Source organism: Nilaparvata lugens, chromosome X, assembly GCF_014356525.2.
Source record: "Nilaparvata lugens isolate BPH chromosome X, ASM1435652v1, whole genome shotgun sequence".
Classification (NCBI taxonomy): domain Eukaryota; kingdom Metazoa; phylum Arthropoda; class Insecta; order Hemiptera; family Delphacidae; genus Nilaparvata; species Nilaparvata lugens.
Window position 1 is genome coordinate 22,212,375 of NC_052518.1, and position 24,811 is coordinate 22,237,185.

Consider the following 24,811-nt stretch of genomic DNA (forward strand, 5'->3'; position numbering starts at 1 on the left):
CTTATTGGAGAATTTATAATTCGAATCTTTTATTGTGTAATTTTAGTTTATTTTCGATTTTAGTTTTTGTCTTTGATTTGGTTAATTTAATTTCTAACTTCATTTGAATCCTTATTGGAGAACTTATAATTTGAATATTTTATTGTGTAATTTTAGTTTATTTCCTTTTTTATATTCCCTGAAGTTAGTAGGGTAATTTTGTCGATTCTGGGACAATGATTGACAGCTTATAGTTCTGTTCTTTAATCCAAGTAACCAACTATTATTGAATGAGAATATGGTGTTAGTTATAGATTTTTGATATTCATTGAAGTTAGTAGAATAGTCTTGTAGATTCTGGGATAAGTATTGACCACTGATAGAATTGTTCTCTTATTTTAATCAACCAAATCTTGTGAATGAAAATATTGTGCTCATTATAGATTTCTGATATTCATCAAGATTAGTAGTATAAATTTTGGAGTTTCAGAACCTGTAGTAATTATATTCTGTTGAGATAGTTTTATTCTTGCAGTTAGCTAATAAGAGAATTTGGCAAGGCCACCCTTGTGCCCCGAAGGAGAAGGGCGTAGAATATAAGCATTTGTCGGACATCTTTGTTTTTCTGCCGCACCACCCCAACCCCTAGTTCGGTTACATAAGTTATTAGATGTAACAGATTCACTTTAATTTGACAGTAGAGAATACAGATTCACTTTAATCTGTCAGTAGATACAGTATAAGTTATTAGATGTAGTAATATGGATTCACTTTAATTTGACAGTAGAGAATACAGATTCACTTTAATCTGTCAGTATAGCATTAGATGTAGAAATATGCATTCACTTTAATTTGACAGTAGAGAATTTTTCCCTCAAAGGGAAATTATTTTTTCCCTCACTGAGAAAGGGAAATTATACAGATTCACTTTAATCTGTCAGTATAGCATTAGATGTAGAAATATGGATTCACTTTAATTTGACAGTAGAGAATACAGATTCACTTTAATCTGTCAGTAGAAAGGGAAATTATTTTTTCCTCAGGGAAATTATTTTTTCCCTCACTGAGAGAGAGATCACTCTCTCTCTTCATCCCCCTCGTCCTCACTGGGGGAGGGGAAGAGATTAGATTAGATTAGATAAGATAAGATAAGATAAGAGATTAGATAAGATAAGATAAGATAAGAGAGAGAGGGAGAGGGAGAGGGAGAGGGAGAGGGAGAGGGGGGAGGGGGAAGGGGGAGTTTGCAGGGGGGTGGGGGAGGGGGGAGATTGCGCAAAAAAACCCATCTTAAATCCTAACTTCCCTCTACTCTAGGCTTTAAATGTAGTTGCTAGACGCGCGTGTAAATTCTATTGGTGGATCCAGAGCATGCGCATTACTTCAAAGTATTCAAAGTGGAATTGTGGAACGCTAGGAACTTCAAGGCCATCTCTGTTTACAGTCGATCGGCTCTCCCATTGAACAGTTGATGTTCCCCCTGTCGAGGTGCTTATGACGTCATAAGGACGGTCAGTTTGCAAGACGGTCACTTTGCAAGACGGTCAGTTTGTTGGACGGTCAGTTTTCAGGACGGTCACTTTGCAGGTCGGTCAGTTTCCTGGTCGGTCAGTTTGTAACCCCCCCTCACTGACCTATAGGTGATGTAAGTGATGACATCATCCTTGCTACGGCGACATTTTAGATTCTAAACAAACCATTGCTAGGGAAAGAGTGTTATTCTTAAGGGTCTAAAATATCACCATACTTTTAAGACTAGGCTATTGTCAATAAAATAATTGATTTGTAAGAGTTGGGATATATTTTTTTAAGTTCAGACATCCAGAACAATACATTTCAGTATTCCTTCAATTCTGTCAATCCAATTATTGTTTTTTTTCAATATAACTTTTACAGCATGAGCCAGAAGTTTCAAAGTCTGCCATCTCAGGTTTATGATTTCCAAGTAAGCTCGAAAATATGGTCTGATTTCGATTTTAAATGTAAATGATTGTGAATGGTGGAGTACTTTATGCTTTATTGTAAACATTACAGTGATAAAGATGATCCAGAAAAAAGTGAAGAGCTGGTTGGCTGCTACAAGGCGTATAACATGTTTAGGCTATGTTATTGTTTTTTTTTTCGTAGGAAAAAATTAATAAGATTGATGTAGAATATATTTTACAGATAAATTATTTATTATAGATCTTTCGCAATATGGTATCATCATCCCAGCTTCAATCGAGTTATGTGCCACACCTTCTTCTACTTGGCATGCTGACTATACATTTTGAGCAAGGCCTGTGAACAAATCAGCACTTGAAGGCTTCAAAGGTGTATTGGCCAGTGTGTCCTCCTAAATAATGTTTTTCTTTCTTCAGGAGGTACTGGATTATCTGCAGCTTTCTTTGACTTTTTCCGTGACAAAGTAATTTTTTCTTTCCCGAAATATTCAAGCCTCGCTGCCCTCATGCACTAAAGAGGAGATCTACACATCTGGATGGTAACAAGGAGTGGTACACTGATGATCTGGCCAGACTTAGGGGAATCTTGCTTGCCCTCCATAACAGTGATGTGAGGATGGTGATGCCGACAACTCGGCTAGGTATAGAAATTTCAAACAATTTTACAAGTGGAGGATCGAGCTGGCTAAGAGGTTGGCTACCGAGCGACGAATTGAGGATGCACCAAATCAATGCAAGGCTGCCTGGGATGTGATCAATACCAACAGATCCATGCCATGTAAAAGTATTGACTTTGCAAGCCCAGATGATTTCAATGGGTTCTTTGTGAGTTCGGTTCAAGACATAGTGGGAGCCCTGCCTGATGCTTCCATTTATTGCTTTGTTGGAGGGAAGAGTCCAGCCGGGCCAGGAGCATCTCTACTTTTTCCGCCCAACCACACCAGTTGCCTTAAGGTAAATTGTATGCTCCTTTAAGCCCAGATGTGGGCTTACCCCTGTCTTTGGCAAGATGATCGAGGCAGTGATCAAGCCACAGCTGAAGGCTTTCTTTGAGGAGAATGACCTGTTCTCCAACATGCAATTTGGCTTTCAAGTAGGGAGATCGACAGTGGGTGCAGTTGACCATGTAGCTGAGCGGATTGATGCTGCCTTTGAGGATGGAGAGTCTCTTGCTCTTGCTCTTTGTGATCTGAGCTGAGCCTTTGACTGCATGGACCATGGCATTCTTCTTGGAAAGCTGAGCTTTTATGGTCCAAGTGACTCAGCCCTTTCGATCTTGAGCTCTTACCTTTCTGGAAGAACTCAGCTTGTCTCCCTCAGTGGTGCGGACTCCCAGACACTTTCGGTGTTCCTCAGTGATCGGTGCTGGGGCCTACACTGTTCCTTGTCATGATAAATGACCTCAATGACCACGGTTCCTCTCTGATGTTTGCGGATGATGCATCTCTACTGTCATCAGGTTGCTTGAGCAGGTTTTGTAGGCATCTGCAGAGCATCTTCAATCTGCCACTTCATGGTTCCTGGCTAATTGATTCCAGCTGAATGAGGAAAAGACCCAAAGGGTCATCTGCAGCTTGTCACGTGAGCTGCGTTACCCTCAGAATCCAGTGAAGCTGCTGGGTTTTGTCTTGGACAGCAAACACAGCTGGAACAGTCATATACAGCAGGTAACCAGTCGATTCTCCAGCATTTGCTTTCTGCTGCTCAAGATGAGGGGCCTGGTGACTGAGAAGTACCTTATAATGATGTATCACACGCTCCTCCATTCCCATATCACCTATGACTTGCATCTGTGGGGTCATTCAGCAGGGGCTGCTGATGTCCTGAGACTGCAAAAGAGGGCTGTAAGAACTATAACAGGCAGCGATCATCTTGCCTACTGCAAGCCCATCTTTGCTCGCCTTGGTGTGCTGACGGTCTTCAGCCATTACATCCTCCTGTGCTTGGTCAAGAGGATTGAAGTATAAAGAGGTATGTCAAGTCTGGCTGCCCGTAGTGATGTTCACAACCACAATACCAGGCACCGCGAGCTGCTGGATGTCCCCAGGCCCAGGAGACGTCTCCACCATTCACAGGCCAGCTATAGAGTTTCTCCATTGAAATTATTCAACAAGCTGCCTCCTGGTGTGAAGCAGTTGGATGAGGCTGCCTTTAAGAGAGTCATCAGGAAGCTGCTTTGTGATAAGGTATATTATAACATAAATGAATTCATGAGTGGTGATCTGAATTTTTTTTAAGTTGTCACTGTTTTATCTGCCATCTGAATAGTTTTTGTGTTATTGTGTATATTGAAATTGAACTCTATGACACCATCGATTCCACAAATGTGGGTAATGGATGAAGCAGAAGGTATTAAAAGTATTGTATCTTTGAAACTGACACTTCAAATTGGGAAGCACATACTGGGTGGGTGAAAAGTCCGAGAATGGCTCAATATCTCACACATAAAGGTTATTTGACGGTGAGTGTGATTAGGGATCCTACTGAAATTGAAAATACTACTTTACTATGACTTAATATGGTCCACCATCTTGGATCCACCATATTGAATGCAACTTTATTTTATTTACAAAAAACTGGTGAGCTAAGAAAGTTTAAAAGTTAATGAAGAATGTGATGGGTGTAAATTGAAATATTCAGAAATATATTACTAGGATGAGAGATGATTGAGTCAATTTTATGTTGAAACATGACATTTTTAAAAGTTTTACAAAGTGAGGGCCTTTTACTAAATGAGGGCCAAATGTAATTTCAAATGCACAGTGCCGGGGTGCAAGGCATACGGTAGCTACAGTACCTACCTGATGTATTCTGAATTTTCTGTCCCCACCTAAATAGCTTACTCTTATAAATTTACTTGTTATTTGTATAGCTAATGAGAATCCAAAATTTCCTAATATCAAATTGTTTAAACCTAGAAAATTATTGGGATGGTATGACTAAACATTCTTATGATATTTAAATCATTAAATACACACCAGGAAAATTGCAATTTAAAAACTGAAACTAATAATAATTGTTACTACCATGGCCCATGACCAAACAATCTAATACTGCAATCAGTGGCAGCTGGTGGGTGGTTAGTTTCAGGTTCAACATAAATGTAAGTTACAGCCGTTTGCACAGTCAAAGCTGGATTGAATTTAATCAGCTGGTGGCTTCAACTCAAAAGTGAACGGCATTATGACGAATGAGACTTGATATGAATTTCCATTCATAATCCAGTTTAAAATTTAGTTTAAACTGAAACTGTGCAAACGGCAATTAGTACGGTAGTAGCCCTAAAGAAAGACTTGGTACTGTTTGTTTATTTGAAGCTTGTCAATACCAGGTTTACTAATTTAAAAGACAGTGTTTGATGCTTCTCATCACTGCACGAGATGAAAAAAGAAATTATTTAAGAAAAGTGATCTGGTCAACTAATCGAAGTGATTAAACTAAAAATATTTTTTTGTTTGCAGTTTCATTCTGACTTCTGAATGTAACAATGCATAAAGGGTCAACTTACACTTTCTAATGCATATACATGCATAAAGGGTCAACTTACACTTTCTAATGCATATACATATTGGACTATAATTTATTCCTATGAATTGGTAATATACAATAAATGTATATAGTGAATGTAGCACATAATATACATACCTACACATCACATGTATAGGAAATCGTATTATCCTAGAATAAGATTTTCCATCACACTTCAATATACTCATCTTTATTTCAACTTACACATTTTCAAAACAACTTATTAATTAGAGTTCATTCCAGAAACTAAATGTCTATTTTTGTCAAGTTTGTTATTTCAACGAGTAATATTTTAAACACATGATAATAAAATCATGTGTGTTACGGTATTTAGAAGTTCAAACCACACTTAAACAATAACTTGCAAAATAAAATATCTCCTACATTCTGCCATTCTGACGTTTGGCTTGCCCTCAAGCCACACATTGAACACTTGACTCCAAGTTTATACTAAATACAATATAATATTGTTTTATGCTGTGTAGGGCAATTATTGGGTTTAAGACGAAGACAATCAATGCATAGAGATTCCGGTGGAAAGTATAGAGTTGTTCCTGATGAGCAAACTGGTGATAGTTTTTTCAACGACCTGGGGCCTATTTCACAAAGGTACAAGTATTGTTACCAACCATGGATACGAACAAGTACTTGTAGTTACAAGTTTACAAGTACTCACGTTTCACAAAAATTTATGATCTACAAGTTTAAAATTTTACAAGTCTACAAGTACTTCAATAGTAAACATAACCTATTTTCATGATGATTTCCTTTTTTCATCCTTTATAAAGGTTACTTGTACCTTTCAATAATTACGGTACTTTGAAAATATTTGAAAGCAATATAATGTTTTTTGTACAGTCTACTTCATTTATTGCTGAATTTGTAACCTACACAGTATAATATGTACTCTGTATATATATATTAAATGTACTATATATGATGTATACTATAATTATTATACTGTGTATATATACTATAGTCCACATAACCTATGAGGTAACATATTAATAACTATTTTGGAAATTTATTGAATTCAATTTCCTGATGCATATATTTCCAAAATAATGAACTATAGAGGAATATAGGGAATTTTCGATTATTAGAAATATTTATTGAATATTTAAAATCATTTTAATGATCACTTGTAAATCCTTTACATAGCTTTCCACTTCGGTAGAAATTTCATAGTTACGAACAAGTAATTTCGACAAAAACTGTTGGCTACAATGAAAATCTTTGTGAAACACTTGTTCGTAACAAGCAAATCACTTGTAAATTTGTAGAAATTCATTGTAACTACAAGTTTACAATAATTCTGCTTTTGTGAAACGCTAGTAATCAGCTGTTCTCCAAAACCATGGTTGGCAAGAAGACTTGTACCTTTGTGAAACGGGCCCCAGGCCTCAGGTGATGGAACTTCTGCTTGAACAATGGCTTGAATCTCCCAGGCCTCAGCAAGTGGGACTTCTCCTATTCCTTTCTTCTGGAGAGATCTCTGAAGCATTTATGACGGTGGTAAAGAAGCTTCTTCTTTTTCTTCCAGGATGATTTGACTCTGCAATGGTATAGATGATGTTTTGGAAGTTGAATTTTTGGCTATTCTGCTAGTGGTGAGGTGCCAGGATTAAGGTTTGGAAATTGAGAATCTGCGCTTCTACCTATGTCTCTATTCATCACTGTAATTGGCTGATTTCTCTGCGCCGCATATTCCCCCAAGTCAGAAGTGATTGTACGGACTATAGTATCAAGCGCCTCACTGACCTTGGAATCTTCCAAACTTGTGTCATCCTATTTCAAAATATCATTGTCAATTAACTCAAACTCTTTATTTTGCAGATACATCTTCTATGATATTCACTTCTCTTTTCCTGTTGTTACTTCCAGATAGGTACCTTATTTGATTCACCATAATTTTATTGAAGAGATGCGTTTAGGGTGTCTCCAACATTCAAAATATCGTTTTCTTGAACGCTAGAACTTGAATTCGGATTCTTTACTAAATTCCCAGATTTCTGTAAAATAGACTCACTACTTTCAGCATTGATTGTGTTGACAACTCCCTGTAATATGTATTTATCTTGTTCTTGTATTGACTGCCCATTTTTTTTCTGGTAGGCCTTTTCTGGGTTTGTCTTGATCAACGATCTTTGATCTCATCATTCAATATTGATTAATATTGAATTATATTTTCTGATTGCTTATTCAATATTCTCAATTTCTTTGATTGCCAATGAATTGCAACAAGAGGAGTTTATTGACAAAACATATAAATTATTATATTATACATACAAAAGTTGCTAATACTTAACTTAGTCCTAATGATGATACCCCATAATAATATGTGTCGGGGTGATCATAAAATCTCTTAAATGAGATTTCAAATAATATTAGAAAGGATTCTCTCAAATGATTGTTCTGTGCCAAATATAACTCATCATTGCTAATGATATTTGATTATTGATCATCATCTATTATTTATTGACTTTGTCACAAAGTGAATTTTGTGAAGACAGGAGAGTTGTCATGTAGGCTTAGCAGTTGAATAGATTTCTTTCTTTCAGTACGAGCATGGTATATTTGCTAACCTTAGCATCATCGTTATCCGCATTATTGCTTGTAATTATCATCATATCTTCGTTATCGCTACTTCTAGTGCATCGTAGCTGTTATATGGATTAAAGTTGAAGAAGTCAAAATGAGGAGAGGTCGTGAAAGAAAATATAATTTTTTATATTCATTCATTTGTTATTTTCACAATTAAATCATATTTCTCAATAAATTATGATACGGAACTATTTTCAGAATGAAGTTTTACAATTGAAATTCACATCGAATCACGCTGTGATTGTGTGTACTCGGATTTTTATATTCATTTATTTGCTATTTTTACAAATTCAACTTTTCCAGAATGAAGTTTCACAATTGAAATTTACATCGAATCACGCTGTGATTGTGTGTATTCCATCCAGTCTGGAAAAAATGAAAATACAACTGAAATTATATTATATACAACGATGTGAGGAACAATTATGTACTAAAAATATTGTATAAAAAGCAAAGCGCACATTTAGGAGTTGTTATTAATTTCATATAGCATTGAGATGAAAAACTATGTTTTTTTTTTAGACCAATCAGAGTAAATCTTGTCTGTATGTCGCGTCGGCGAGATATCGGTGTGTAAACGGCTAATGGCTGTTGGGGTTGGTGTATCAAAAATTCTAACATCAGAAGCTAATCTCCTACAAGACATACTGGCAACAGGTCAGCCCGAGTTGAAAGCAGAGAAAGGTTGAGAGAAAACACTATATGTTACTTTCAGTTATTAATTGCATGCGTCATTGCAATTAATAGTCCACATGACAGCTGACTTTTTACCAAGTTACATCGAGATATGAAGGCTGTGCAAAGGCTAAAAATAAATTTTCTACTCGTGATATTCTTCGAAGTTTTTCGATTTGTATCATTTATATATCATCAAGCTATCAAAATGAAAAAGTTTTCTCAGGAAAACATCTTTTTTCCGATCATTACTTTTTGAGATAAGAGCGACTGAAGTTTGAATTTTTGGGACAGAACATTTCCAATTCGGTACGATATTGAATCCATGAGATTTAGAGGATGGATTTTTCATGGTATTGTTGATCTAGTAAAATAAAAATTTTCAGAAAATATTAATTCTTGGAAAAGTTATTCAATTTACCAAAAATAACTCAACTAAAAGTTATTTTTGGTTATTTCTAGTAAATTGAATGATTATCTCAAAAACTGATATTTTCAAAAACATTTTGTTTTACTAAATCAATAATACCATGAAGAATTCATTCTCTAAATCTCATGGATTTATCTCTTACCAAATTTGAAATATTCTGTCCCAAAAATTCAAACTTTAAGCGCTCATATATCAAAAAGGAATGATTAGAATAAAATGTTTTCCTTAGAAAACTTTTTCATCTTGATAGCTTGATGATTTACAAATCGAAAAACTCCGAAAAATATCACGAGTAGAAAGTTTATTTTTAGCCTTTGCACAACCTTAATTTCATGCGTCAATGCATGCAATTAATAATCCACACGACAGCCGATTTATGATGAATAATTCTATAGTCTGATTTTTACGTTAATATTGGCGTTCGAAGGAGACTCCTTTGTCTTTACCTTTTCCTTTTGTATTATCCTTGAAACGAGAAAATTTCAAAAACCTTTATATATACGTCGACGCGAAATTCAAAAATAGTCCAGGCAATGAATGCTCAAGAAAGGGTATGAAGGAAAATGTTGAGAAGACAATTTTTGACCCCGTAGTTCTGTTAAAGGTAGAGTAGGGAGGTAAACATATCAAAAGTCCCCACCCCTACCCTCTGTGCTAAGGGTGTGGGGTGGTTTAAAAGTACCATTTTTGGTTTCTCGCATAAAACTCAAAAAACTATGTATCCTAAGGACTTGACTGTCATATAACAAATTAAAGGTTACATAATTTCCTACAATATTTATAATACAACTTTTTTCATATTTCCTCTAGTTTTCGAGATATCCACTCTTGAAGGTGAGATATTTTTGAAAAAAACACGTTTGCCACCTATTTTTTTCTATTTTCGTTCTTTTATAACTTTTTAAAAATTGATGGGAAAAATCAATATTAATTATGAGCTTATAGAGCATTAAATTCTCTTCAATTTGATATATAATTTCACACTTTTACGAATTTCCCTACACCTTTGCAGCAGCTTTAGTGTTGAGTGTGAAATCTCCATTTTTGCATAAATATACCAATTGACAAAGCAATTTGGAGGGAATGTTTGACTTTGCAGCTGTTTTGCTAATAATGCTGATTAGAAGCTTAGTCTAGTTGAAACTTGATGTAAATTTTATTTCATTTTAAAATTTTCATTATCATCCACTCTCTATCTCTGAGAAAATATAAATAGTCATTTGGAAGCTCTATATATCAATTGCCACACACCATGTTCTCTAGAAATTGTGAGAGATCTTCCTAGCCCCAAGAATTTTCATTGCTGCAGCAATTAAACGTTTGACAATCACATGTGAGTGGGGTGTCTGTGACAAAATTTTTGACTTTGCAGCTTGTTTTGGACTAGTTAGTAGGTGAACATAGCAAAAATGCGCATCTTTATCCCCTCTGTTGAAGGCGTGGAACCGCTGAGTTGACACTTGTTGCAGCAATGAAAATTTCACCCCCTACATTGAATCTGCTATAAATATGGAAGGCAAATTTGGAAAAGTGGAATAATACATCATTTCAAAAAGAATTCGATGCTCTACAAACCTACGATAAGCATCAGTTTTTATGATGCATTGTTGGAGAGTTATAAGCCCTGAAAGAGCAAAACATTGGATGAAAATCCGTTATTTTAACAATTACACACCTTCAAGAGCGAATATCTCGGGAACTGTTGGGAATATCACAAAATTCCACTGAACAAAAAGTGTAGAGAATGTATCAAGCTTCATTTTTGAATAGTTAGTTATGCCGATTGAACGCATTGTTCTCAAGATATGAGCGTGGAAGCAAAACGCTGAAAAATGCAACTTCCAAACCACCCTCGTCCCCTTAGCACATAAGTTAGGAATGGGGACTTTTGATATGTTTTCCTCCTAACTAGTCTCAACAAAGCTGCAAAGTCAAACATTTTGTTTAAAACATTCCCTCAAAATTGCTTTTTCAATTGGTCTATTGTTGCAAAAATGGAGGATATAACAGACTAAGTAAAACAAAAACATTATGCAGTGAAATGATAAGTCAGTTAATAGAGAAAATATATAGTTACAAGAAAAAAAATAGATCCACAAGATAATTTGAAAAAATTCCTAAATGATTCTAATTTTCAGGCTTTTTTTGCTAAAAATGTGTTTATTATTTCATCAAAAGAAAGCAAAGAAGCCCTTTCATGTTCAATATTTATGATGCTTAAATTTGTAAGTCTTTGCTGGGTCCTGGTATTTCTTAAATAGGTCTTAATAAGTTCCAATTTACTGAATCTTCTCTCTTCAGATGCCACAGGAAATGGAAGTGTAAGTGTATTTTAGAGCTACACATATGTTTGGATAACCCTCTTCCAACTTGCTCTTACACAATATTCTGAGCAAAGATGCTGCTGTTGCGTCTTCCAGTTCATCCTCTACAGTAAGGGCATGCAACTTAAAAATCTCGATTTCATTTAGAAGTTCTTCTTCGTTCAAATCGTTTGCATGATTTGTTGCCAATTCTTTAGCCATACTTTTCAAAGTTTTAACGTCTAGTGCTTTAATTTGAGCCCCCAAACAAAAAATGAACTTGTCAGCAATAATTTTTAATGCATCATACCTGTTCGTCAGCTCTATAATAATTCTGCCACAAATTTGAAAAAGTGATCTTCTGAAAATCTCTTCTCCCGTGAAATTTGTACCTTCATCTTCATGTGCGTCTTCTGCCATTTTCTTTTTCTTTTGTTTTCTTGTTTCCTTATACTCTGCTGCTATGTCCATGTTGCAAGATAAAAACTTTGCCTCATCAATTGCATCTGAAATAGTCACCTCCCAGGTTGATGATAATAAAGTTGAAATACCTTGTATGTTTCTTGCAGCATTGTCTACTGTTGTCTTCCATCATTGCAAAAACTTACTCACTCGATCAATGTTTTTAAGGACTGAATACCAGAAGCATGTCATCACAACAAATTCTAAGCTCTTCATGTTTTTAATTAGAGATTTAGCATCAGCTCTTGTTTCTGGAGATGAAAATTCATGGGTGGCTAATTCTTCAAGAGCAGATAGCACTTTGTCCATATGTGTTTATAATATCGGGGCACCGAGCTTCGCTAAATTATTTTTATTTATTGATAAACAGAACACAATTGTCTAAAATTATCGTGTTTATATTTTACAGCTGGCTGTCATCTTATGAATTTCGGGGATGCTATATCTTGATATTTCACATAGGTACTCACTCGCTCACTCACTTTTTTACTATCCACAGACGACAAATGTTTCAGCTGTTACAGTCAAGGATGAATTATCCTTTTAATGTCGTTCAGCAAGTTTTCCCAAGGATGAGACCTAGTGCAATCGAATTTTTATATCATAAACCTACTATTTTCCAAATTTCGTGAAAATCGTTAGAGCCGTTTTCGAGATCTGTTGAACATAAATAACCAGATATATAAATACAGAAATTGCTCTCTTAATATAATAGGATATAACTTCCACAGATTCAATTCTTGCGACCATCTTGTTTTAATCTCTGATTTTAATGAAAGAGGAACATGTTGATTTAAAACTTCCCACCTTGATGTTGACCCATATGAAAGTAGTTGTAAAGGCTATTTACAATTCCAAAATATATTGTGCTTCAACACATGCTTCTGCTGAATTAAGCGCAACTAAATTTAATGAGTGGGCTGATCATGGAACAAAGTAGGCTACCGTAGTTCATACAGCAGAAGTATACTGCGGCTATAGAAATACTTCTTATTTTGTTCTGTTGGTTCTACCAAAATGTTTTATTAAAATAAATCTAGAATGTGCACAGAACTATATCACGCTGTTGGAGCTTCAAATTAACAATGTCAGATATGAACGCCTAATGCAGTTATTATTTTAATAACCCATATATTTTTATAAGAAAATGCTGATTACAATTTGTCGCCCCCTTCAACTCGGCGCACGGGGCACATGCCCCCGCTGCCCCCCCCCCAGGATCCGACCCTGCTCATAATTAATATGCATTTTTCCCATCGATTTTTAAAAAGTTATAAGAGCAAAAATAGGTGGCAAACGTGTTTTTTTCAAAAATGTCTCACCTTCAAGAGCGGATATCTCGAAAACAAGAGGAGATATGAAAAAAGTTGTATAATAGATATTGTAGGAAATTATGTAAGCTTTAATTTGTTATATGACAGTCAAGTCCTTAGGATACATAGTTTTTGAGTTTTATGCGAGAAACCAAAAAATGGTACTTTTAAACCACCCGCACAGGGGGTAGGGGTGGGGACTTTTGATATGTTTACCTCCTCACTACCCTTAACAGAACTGCGGGGTCAAAAACTGTCTTCTCAACTTTTCGCTCTGAAACCTTTCCTTGACTGGAATAAAAGGAACATACTTGTCAAATTTCATGAAAATATATGGCCGCTTTTCGCCGTAAATGTGGAACATAACTACAAACATAAAGAGAAATGCAAAAGTGTCGACTTGAATTTTAGACCTCACTTCGCTCGTTCAATGATTCAGCAGTATTTAAACTCAAAAATACAAGTTGTGGGTATCTGCCTGAAGTCCCAAAAATCCTCAATCTCTAAATTTGACTGATAATTTGAATACCGGTACTGTGGGTCTAAAATTTTATGATAACATTTTATGGATATCAACATGTCATTCATAATTGAAATTCCCAAGTTTCAGCATAATTAAGTAAAAATAAAAAAACCTTTGAAATCCCACGTTTTTCTGCCGACTTTTAAAAGAATAAAATAGTTTTTCTTTCCATTGAATTGTTGAATGAATTCTGTCACCAATTTTATAATAATTATCATCATAATATTACCTTTGTTTTGGACTTTTTTACGTTGGGCTCATAGTACAGAAATCTACATCTCTATTTCGATAACATTTGGTTAATATGTTTGCCTCTTCCTGGTAGGAGGTTTTCAGTCCAATACATATTATTATTAGCATTATAGAGAGTTGGTGACAGAAATACAGACTTTATTCAATAATTCAATAGATAAAGTAATTCCAAGATGGACATTGAAAATATTTTACTCTCTCTAGTCCTCAGAAGAATTGGATTCTAATATAAAATTTATTGGAAGAGTATTAAAAACCCACAAAATCAAAGCATTATTCAAACCCCATCTCTCAAATCCTAAAAAAAACCATCAGCAGACTAAAGCTAGAAAACCAAGGAGTCTTCAGTATCCCCTGCCTAAACTGTGACAAGCAAAATGTAGGCCAAACAAATAAGAGAATCTCTGCTAGAATAGATGACAATAACTAAGCATAAAATATCAACAATCCACCTCAGCCCTATATAACCATGTGAAAAATACAGGTCATACAATGAATTTCGTGAATTCCAAACAAATAGCCAGCATTAGAAATTATCAAGTCAGGATTGTAAGAGACGAGGCGTTGGAAATTGAAACCTACTCACAGAGTAGACTCATCATGTGTTCCACTCCACGGAAATCTTTAGTAAAAGGCGAAAGATTTATTCGACTTTGAAGTGGAACCAGAGCGTCGGGAGGTACGCTCTTCGACCCCGAAAGAATACCTAGGACTCAGTGTGGATTTCGACGCCACCCTCAGAAGATGTCGTCTGCGATGGCGACGAAACGTTAGACTCAAGTAAGTCAAAACAAACGAATGTACCCGGTTAATTCTTCTTCGTGTTTCGGATGGACACGTTAAGCCGTCGGTCCCGGCTGCCTAAAAAGCAGTCGTTAGGTCATGTCAGAGGCCCTGAAATTGATCAGTTGCGACCAGAAGACACTTTGAAGTTTGTAATATAAATTAAAACAGGAGACACAAGACATAAATAGATTGAAAACACTTGAAAACTTACATTAGAAACGGAAATCTTCGGGAACTGTGTTCCCTCTCTCAACCGAGGACTTTGACTTTGAAGCATTGGTCAAAGTTCTTGTTGTGCACAGAGTCATGGGTAGGGAAGTATTATTTTTAAAGGAAGCCCTGTGATTGTTGATCCGGAGGTTTAGGGCAGTGGTGGTTTCACCTATGTAGAAGACAGGACAGAAGTTGCAGGAAAGGAGGTAGATGCAATTACTGGATTGATGGATTTGGTGGGTGTAGTTGGTGATAGGACTGTTAAAGGAGATGTAAGAATCAGTAATAGGACAGGTTTTACAGCGGGGGCGTTTGCAAGGTAGGGTACTAGGTGGAGTTGGGATTTCATCAGAGGTGAGTGATTTGTTTTTACTGAAAATTTTCTTGAGGTTGGGAGGTTGCTTATAAATGAGGGTGGGTAGTTGCTGGAAAATGTGTTTGGTAGAGGGATTGGAGGAGACGACATGGAACAGATATTTAACGACAGGTTTGAGATTTTCGATTCCAGGGAAGTAAGTGGTACAGAGCTTTGGAGTTTGTGGAATTTGGGAATTTTTTGTGGTTGGATTAGTGCCAGATTTTGGAGGAGATTTGTTTCTGTAACAACCTTTCAGGATAGTTACATTTCAGGAGGGATTGGTGGAGTTTTTTGAGGTACTGGTCAAGATGGTGGGGATCACTGCAAATTATTTGGCCTCGGATTGAGAGGGGACGTGGGAGGGATCTTTTGATGTGATAGGGATGGCAACTCTTAAAGTGTAGGAACTGTTGAGTGTGGGTGGATTTGGTGAAAGTATTGGTGGATAAGGTATTGGAGTAGGAAAGGATTACATTGACATCTAGGAAGTTGATGGAGGATTCAGAAATCAATCTACTCTCCATGCATACTCTGTGGTCACGACCGTTTGATTTCAAACTGTACCCACTCACTGCTCGGTTGAGGAAGGAAACTCAGTTTCTGAAAATTTCCGTTTCTAATTAAGTTTTTAAGTCTTTTCAATCTATTTATGTCTTATGTCTCCTGCTTTAATTTATATATATATATATATATATATATATATATATATATTATATATATATATATATATATATATATATATATATATATATATATATCAACCGGGTACATCCAATAAGCAGTTTCACTTACTTGCTGACGTTTCATCATTATCTCAAATGACATCCTTGGAGGGCAGTTATGCTACACTGACTCCTGCGTGTGTTTGGAAGTTCTTCCACGTGGTAGAAGGGAGTACCTCCTCCCCTCTCCTTCTTCCTCTTCTTCCTCGTGCTCGGCCTGGCACTGCTGGGTGAATGGAATTCCCGGAGAAGTGTCTGACTTTTGTGCTGTGTTGAGAATGATTTTCCAAAGGGAAGAGATTTTTATACTGTCATCCCTTTTGTTAAGGCTCCCTTGTTTCTCTTGTTAACATATTACATCTCTACGGGGAGATAGCTTTCAATCAGTGTAAAGTGTTTGAAAAATTCCAGTCGAAAAGGACAAGGTTGTTGTCTGATTTGAATTTTCTGTGTAAGTGTTGTGATAGTGATGTGCTTTCCAAGTTTACTAAACTATCTTATCATACTAAAAATTTCAAATCAAATAGTATTCTTAAGAAAGCCAGTAAAGCGTTACTCATTGAAAATATTCAACGTGTTGGGAAACAACTCAGTACTCTAGAGTTAAAATCAATTACCATTCACTACACCCTCAGTAACTCACTACACCCCCTCATTTGGCATTGGCTTGAACAATTAGTTAATTTCCGTACTGAAGCAGACAGAACCCTTAAAACCGACAAACTAGATAAGAAATTTGCTAACCTTCAGATCAAGGACAATAAGACCAGAAGAGTGACAACCGAAAACACTAGTAGGAGAGTTGTACACAATCTTTCAAGCCACAAATTATCTGAAGTTGAAGAAAATGTTCTAAAAAAGGTTTTCATTTTGCAATCACCCCCAAAAACTTACCACATGGAGAAATAATATCCACTATTGAACCAAGTCTTAAAGAATTCGAACACATTGAAGCAGAAGAGATCAGACAAGAAATCTTTCATATTTAAAAAAAATCAAATCCTCCCAAGTCCAATTTACCGAAAGAAGAAATCACAGCCTTGAAAACCCTTTCTAGAAATCCCTCCATAGTAATCTTACCAGCTGACAAAGGGAATTCTACAGTAGTTATGGACAGAACAGTATATAACGAAGAACTAGAGAATATTCTCAAAGATGCAGCCTACAAGCCGGTTCAACAAGACCCCACAACCTACCTTGAGAAAATCACAAAGTCAAAAATCAAACAATCCGATATCAACCCACATACCCATTCAAATTAATTCCCAGAGAGAAATCTAGTAGATGCCCGAAAATTAATGGTCTTCCAAAAATACCTACACAAGCTGGATACACCACTCAGACCAATTGTGAGTGCTTTTAACTCACCTAACCAGAAACTTGAACGATTCATAGCCAACCTCATTCAACCAGTTATAGTAGGATCACAATCATATGTGAAAAACTCCTATGATTTTATCAATCAAATCAAAGACATAACCCTAAATTCGGGGGATATACTAGCAAGTTCAGACATCATTCCCATGTACCCCAACATCCCTGTTGATGAAGCCCTAATCATCATGAATCAAAATACACACTTTTCTAAATCAATTATTGACCTGACAAGCCACTGCCTGGAAAATACATATTTCACTCACAATAACCAATGCTACAGACAAATTGAAGGAGCCCCCATGGGATCATCCCTCTCTCCAGCCATAGCCAGTCTCTTCATGACTCATTTTGAAGAAGAAGCTCTCAGTAGAAGAAAACTGAAACCAACCCTTCGGAAGAGATATGTCGACGATATCTTTATCATTTGGCCTCATGGTAAAGAAGAACTTTTCGAATTCCTCAATCAGCTGAACCAGATACACCTCAAAATACAGTTCACCTTCGAAATAGAAGAAAAAGATAAACTACCGTTCTTAGACATTCTAATCACCAGAAACAAAAATTGCAGTCTGGAATAAATACTCTCTATACCGAAAACCAATCCATACAAATAGATACCTGAATGCACTATCTCATCGTCACCCCGCACACTCCTTCTCTGTAGTCAATAGTCTAATCTTTAGATCTCTTCATCTCACGGATGAAAAAAGCAAAGAAGAGGAGATCAAGACAATCAAATCCATACTGAAGTGTATTGGCTACAATAATAGAATAATCGAAAAATCATTGAGAAAACAACTGACACCTCCAATCCCCGAAGAAAAACTCAAGGAAGAGAAGGCGTTCGAAAAAATCGTCCTTCTTCCATACATTAGGGGTACTACCGACCGTATTGGAAGAATACTGAAAAAACATCAAATCAAACCAGTCTACAAACCTCTCCAAACTATTTCGAAATTTCTAAAGAAACCCTTTCAGAGATTAGAACTGGAAAATCAGGGCGTCTGTAGTATTCCCTGCCTGAATTGTGACAAGATGTATGTAGGTCAAACAAATATAAGAATATCAGCCAGGATAGAGGAACACAAATTGAACATAAAAAACAAACACTCCACTTCAGCTCTTTACAACCATGAAAAAACACAGGTCCCAAAATAAATTCTAAGAATTCAAAACAAATAGGCAACATTCAAGATTTTTGGGTTAGGATTGTATGAGAGGCCCTAGAAATAGAGTAACAAGGGAGCCTTTGGAAAGGATTTTCAACGTTTACTTGATGGATTGAAGGATATGTAGATTGTTGGGGCAAACGTTTGGGTAAGGAGGGCGGAATATGGCATGGTGGTGGTAGGTTCAAGAGTGAGGCAAGGCTGGGCTTGTCACTGATGAGGGGGGGGGGTTGGTAATATTGGAATGATGAATTTGAAGAGGCAGGTCATTTTGGAAGTGGGATTTGTACAGGGAAGAAAGTGTTTCAAGGTGAGAGTTTCTGTTTTTCTCTAGAGCACAATCTGATTTTTTGAGGATTTCATCACAAATATTGGATAGGGAAGGAATCTTTATCCTGATATTCTCCACTCACCAACTTCTATCCTAATAGTAAATTAGCTCTCTCTACCAATTCCTATCTTGCTTTGTGATTGTTGATTTATCCTAAACCGACCCAATCTACTTACTTCCTTGCTTCCACATTAACATAGTACTCAATATCACTTCTCTCATTTTCCTCAACATTAAACATGATGCTAGAATTTCATCCTAACTTTGCTTGCAATTATACTGGTTCCAACAAATTCATTTCCATTCCAAAAAACTCTCCAAATATATTAGTCATGTTGAATTCCTCTCCACCAGCAAAATTCTTCAAATACCTCCAAATGGTTTATCAATACAACTCTCACTATCTGGTCTTTCTCCCCAATTCCACCCACATTTCTTCAAATTCCAACATCAGATTTCACTGCAGTTTCTTGATATTGTTCATCAACAGTACACTCTATCTGTCAAAAGAAGGCAATCCTGGTCGTCCCATTGTTTCAAGCATAAATAGTCCAACTGAACGAATCTCTGCCCTTGTTGATTTCCACCTCCAACCCATTGTTGCCTCCCTACCCTCTCATATCAGAGACTCCTTCCACTTCATGAATATCCTAAGAAACACAACCCTTCAACCAACCCTTAACTCCTCCTTGTTACCATTGATGTAGCCTCCAGTAGTAGAGGGAAACTGAGATTAAAGACAGGCTTTTTTGCTCGAAATCCCCTCCCCCCGCTCCACCCTCGTTCATCCCGCCTCCCCTTCCCCCCGCCTGTAGGGTGGGGGGGTGTTCTAAAAATAGATTTCCCCTCCCCCTTGCCCAGTGGAGGTGAGGGGGATGAAAAGAGAGAGATATATCTTTCTCTCTCTCTCTTTCTAAAAATAGATTTCCCCTTCCCCTTGTCCAGTGGAGGTGAGGGGGTTGAAAAGAGAGAGAGATATCTCTCTCTCTCTCTCCCCTTCCCCTTGCCCAGGTGAGGGAAAAAAAAATTTCCCTTTTAGGAGGAAAAATTCCCTCTCTATACTGACAGATTAAAGTGAATCCATATTTCTACATCTAATGCTATACAGACAGATTGAAGTGAATGCTGGATGAGGGAAAAAAAATCTCTTTGAGAGGGAAAAATTCTCTACTGTCAAATTAAAGTGAATCCATATTACTACATCTATACTGACAGATTAAAGTGAATCCATATTACTACATCTATACTGACAGATTAAAGTGAATCCATATTGCTATACTGACAAATTAAAGTGAATGCTAGATGAGGGAAAAAATCTCTTTGAGAGGGAAAAATTCCCTTGGTGACAGATTAAAGTGAATCCATATTACTACATCTATACTGACAGATTAAAGTGAATCCATATTTCTAATGCTATACTGACAAATTGAGGTGAATGCTAGATGAGGGAAAAAAATCTCTTTGAGAGGGAAAAATTCTCTACTGTCAAATTAAAGTGAATCCATATTTCTAATGCTATACTAGTGAATCCAGAGTGAGGTCAATGACTCTCTCTACATCTAATTAATTTGAGAAATTCTCTCTCTCTCACATCTAATGCTATGAATCTCTACAATGATCTAAGTTCTTTTACATTTTTTATCTGCAATATCTTACAAGCATTTCCAAAGTTCATCGGAATTTTTAACAACAGATAATGCTGAATCATTTGTACAATCATAATGTAGATGACCGCTGTCTAGAATATTGAGCAGTTCGAAAATCTCAGATAAAATCGAAAAGTGTACATTTTCTGTTTTTGTTAACGGTAAATCAACATCTTGACATCCTGTTGAAAATTTAATATTCTTCGCAATCGAATCAAATTCGTTAAATGAAATTGACATCAAGAGACGAGTTAATTTTTTGAATTTTGAAAAACCATAACACTGCATATCGCAGATGTTTGACATGTCTCGAATGAGGGGAATAGAGAAAGATATATCTCTCTTTCTAAATTGATGAGATGCACGTGTTATAGAGACTCGTGTCTGTATAAAAAAGATCACCCCACACATGTTGTCGGGTCTAGCTCTAAGCAGCAACTAAACTAAAAATCGTGAATGGGATATTGGAATGAAAAATCATTTGAAGGCAGAAAACGTTTATTTACACATTTCAGCACAACTATTCATAATTTCATCTTCAATTTTAATTAGCTTATCTATACACAAATTATAAGGACGATAATAACATAGATAGTCTCTTATGTCATTTAAATTAACCGTGCTTAGAAAAATGTCTTTCAATTGTTTCGCCAAACTATAATTTTCAGGAGTTGATTTCCTAATTGCACTTTCACACTCATCGTACCAATCAATACAGTTTTTTAACCTCACTTCCAATTCGTTGTCAGCAGCCAACCACTTTCTCGGATCCATGTTGTTGAGCGAATGAAGAAAACTAAGTGTAGGCAGGAACTATTATAGAGTAATTAAGTGGTCTTTCTTCATATAGGTAAGAAATCACCTTGCTATGCTTTCAACGAAGGCTGTTTCAACGACCCCCACTCCACCTCCCTCTCTTATGAGCACACAGCAATCAAATAACTAACTAACCTTTGATTTGCTATGTCCTCCTTCCTCCTCCTTTGTACTCTGTTCTCCTCCTCCTCCCCTCCGAGGACAAAAATCCTCCCTCCGAGGACAAAAATCCTCCCCTCCGAGGACAAAAATTGTCCTCCATTCTCCTCCTTTGTCCTCCTCCTCTGTCCTCCTCCTCCACTCGTTTAGCAGGAAAGAAAAAATGAGAGAGGAATCGGGAGAAGGGGAGAGAGGTCAATGTCAACACTCAATGTCACAATAACTTTCTTTATTTTTAAATTATTATACATACATCAAAGCATATCTATGACCAAATCAAATACAGAAAGTAACTCTTTCCTTACTCCTACTGGGTGTATATTTAAAAACATCCAGCTTGATTCTAATTTTATAATTCAAATCTATGTTTGGCTTTTCAAATTCTTCCTCTAACCAATAGTTAGACACATACAATTCTTCTAGGCTCTCAAACTGTAAAATATACCGTATCTTGTTTCTATTGTACACTTCTTTTATTGCAATAATGACTAACTCTATACCTTCTGGTAACTCTTCTAATCTTTTGCACTGTCCTACTTTTACTTTCCCTTTAATTTCCAGCATTGTGATGTTATTATACTGCTCCACTTCTTTTTGTGTGAAGGGAGTGTCTTCCAAGTTTTTCCATACATCTGACAGAAACTTAAGTGATTCTATTCTAGGAAATGTATGACCATTATAGCTTGTCATACCATTGACTGTAATTGCACAAATTTTCTCTTCCCTTGGTAGACAAATAATTTATTTTTTGTCAGTGTAAGGGATTACAAAATAACCCTCTTTCTTAAGGTCTTCTATTGCATTGTATGCATTAATAAAAACATTTTTATGGCACCCCTTTACAAAGAAAACATTTTTCGAACCTTCATTTTCTCCTAAAACACCTACATATGGAAATTTTCCTTTATTATTTACAGTAAATGCAGTCACATTGTACACTCCACTTAGATCAAAATTTCGCCAATGTGAATGGAAATATGGCTCAAGTTCCTCTCTCAAATTTTCTATTTCTTCCTCAAATTCTTCTAGCTGCTTATGCTGTTCCCTAAATGACTGTGTGGCTTCAAAAAACTATATTTTCCTCCGTTTTAGATCAATTTCATCCAGTTCTAGCTTACGCTTCTTGGCTGATAGCACTGTGATAGGAGACAAGGGCTGTATATCGCTTTAACAGGGTATGGGAGAAGCTTACAAGTTATGTTTGCTCGTTTTCTTAAGACTTGTGGTATCAAGTTACCTGTTGCTACAAGGCCCAACTCATCTAGGTCAACAACTTTGGATATGGTAGAGAAAACTGTGGTTGACTTGGAGAAATATGTCTCACCACTCTTAATATAGCACTTTGTGAGAAACTGATATTATTTTTGTTTGATGGATCCTCAAAAATCTCTACATAATTTATAGGTAGTAAATTGAAACTGAATGCAGAAATAACATAAGAAATTATTTTATTTCTATGTTGTGGGTCAGTGGGGAGCTTTACTTGTACTCCAGTCAATTTCTTGGTATTGCTATTACCCCAGTAAACATACTGTAGAAGATCATTATAGACCAAACAACAACTATTTTTCAAATTATCTGTCAGTTTTCTCCACATTTTGGCCAAGGACACAGAATAAATTGGAGCATTTTGGAAATAATTTCTACTATCATTCAAAAGTGACAAGCTATCTTGAATAGGGTCAAAGGTTTTGCTATTGTCTCTATTTGTTAAACTGTAGTTATAGATTGTAGCTTCCAAACGTGTAATACCATGCATTTTAGCTGCATCAGAGGTAAAGGTTTCCCGTAATCTTGTATCTGGACAGGCAATAAAGTCTACAATATGGTTACCTAACTGCTTATTTACACCAGGGCTTGTGATTTGGCATACAAACTTATTATAAATTTTTACCCTCACATTACTATTAACCCAAGTCAAGCAATCAATCCCAACAGTTTTATTGTTATCTACTATCACATTATAGTCTTCTTTATATTCTCCTTGGAAGCAGAAACAATGATTTGTAGTTAGAAAGTCACACATTCCATTCTTGTTGAATATTCCAGCAAAGTCCTGTGTTATGTCCAAGTCTAGTAGATAGAAGTGCTCCTTTCTCAGCTGCTCCAATAATCTCGGTAGTTCTTCTATCAATGTAGCAATTGGGATATCTGCAAGCTCCACTTTGTAAGGTATCCCCACTGGTTCCTGGTATTTTTGTTTCACTTTGTAGTAATTGTCATTGCCAAGCACTTGTAGAATCTTTTGAGACATATCACTTCCACTGTCCAATAGGTAAGGTAGCTTTGCTTTGATTCCATGTTTAGCTGACACCATATTAGAGAATTTGCCTCTCAAATATAAGTTGAATGCACCACATATATCCTTTTTTAGAACAAAACGTCTCTTATCCATTGCCTCACAATCATCCAAAGCACAGATTTTCACAAGCATTATATTGTCACAAAAAGGTTCTGTAATAGGCACAAGATTTGAGTCATCCTGCACAAACAGTTCTTCTCCACCAGTGTAATCAATATTTCCAATGTCTGTCACAAGGTTGTCATTGCACAAGTTTTCTGATAGAAGCAACAAACCAAACCGCTCATTGGTAGGCTTGATTTTATTACCACAGAGCATAGGCACATTAAACACCTTAGAAGTATCCATGTTCACTCCACCGTTGACACTATCAAACTGAGCGAATACAGATCAATGCAGTGGTATTTATAGTAAGATAGTTGAGAAATGACGTCATACAGACTTATTGTAACAAGATTTGGATGCTGACAAAGACTGGTCATGTGATATGGTGTGTGATCATGTGACAGGGGTAGGAGGAGTGGGGGTCGTTGAAACAGCCTTCGTTGAAAGCATAGCAAGGTGATTTCTTACCTATATGAAAATATAATAGAAGTATTATTATCAAACATTGGTTCTCATTTCAATCTGAAGTTTTGTAATTTGCTAAGGCTCAAGCAACAGATGCATTCTCGTGAAGAGGGTGCGGGAAAGAGAGGGTCAGTTGAAGTGAGAAACTTCTATCAGTGGGAGGGAGCGAGCGAGCGTCTGTCGAGCCATGTGGTGGGTCACCCTCCTCTCTGATAACTTATCAGTTCCTTATCAGATCACATGCTGTACACGTGACTAACATGATTCCGATAGTAAATGTTATAAGAGAGAAAGAAATGCCAACATGGTGTAAAAATGGTAAGTTGTTACCACATAATGCAAGGATCCTT

General features: G+C 36.3%; 1 protein-coding gene and 1 pseudogene across 1 annotated transcript in view; both read right to left on the bottom strand.

The window, feature by feature from the left end:
- Positions 1-8,239: 8,239 nt before the first annotated feature.
- LOC120354910 overlaps positions 8,240-24,811 on the bottom strand; it is a 213,041-nt gene continuing 196,469 nt past the window's right edge. Inside the window, exon 5 of the mRNA XM_039443015.1 lies at positions 8,240-8,420. The gene's annotated coding sequence lies outside the window, so the exon portion shown is untranslated. The remainder of the gene's footprint in view (positions 8,421-24,811) is intronic.
- On the bottom strand, positions 14,573-14,685 carry LOC120355094 (annotated as a pseudogene).